Here is a 763-nt window from a genome sequence, read left to right on the forward strand (position 1 = left end):
TGGCGCCGCGCCCAGTCCGGCCGGCGTCTTTATCGCGTCCGAGCCGTCCATGTCCGGGCTTCTTCTCGGGTACATCGCCTCCTCCTACGACAGGCCTCTTACCAATAATATGCGTGCAGACTCTCGTCCATGTCTTATGACAAACTCGGCGCGAACGATCGCAGCGCGTCGCCGGCGTCGTGCAAGGTCCAGTTCACGTACATGGGGTACGTCAACGTCGACCCGGCGTCGCCGTTTGCTGTGCCCACCAGCTGTCCGGGTACGAGCCACATACTATCATGCATCATCTCTTGCTCACGACCGTGCGCAGCGGGCTTGATTCCTCGCAAGATTGCGATCGCGCCGAAAAACGAGTATACGACCAAGTACTTTGGCGGGCTCATGGCGCAGTGGTACCCCCGCATTGCGCTCATGAACCGCACTCTGCCGGGCTTCACCGATGCGCTCGCCGTGCCGTCCTTCGCCGACTCGGTCATGTATTTCGACACGGCGGACGCGCTCCAGTCGTACCTTTCCGGTCTACACGCTGGATGTCTCAATGATACATTGATACTAAAGTCACGTGGAAATAGGCTCGGACTATGGGTCGTCACGCGCGAATCCGTACATCTACGCGGCGATTGTGTTTGATTCGGTGCCGGCGCCCGGCAGTGTCGGGTCGGTCGAGTACACGCTGCGCATGAACTCGACGCAAGGCCGGGGTGGGTCGGCGGGCGTCTTGCCGCACACCAACCACCAAGCGTACCCGGCTGTGGACCCGCTG

The sequence above is a fragment of the Saprolegnia parasitica genome (assembly GCF_000151545.1).
Source record: "Saprolegnia parasitica CBS 223.65 unplaced genomic scaffold supercont2.1, whole genome shotgun sequence".
NCBI lineage: Eukaryota > Oomycota > Saprolegniomycetes > Saprolegniales > Saprolegniaceae > Saprolegnia > Saprolegnia parasitica.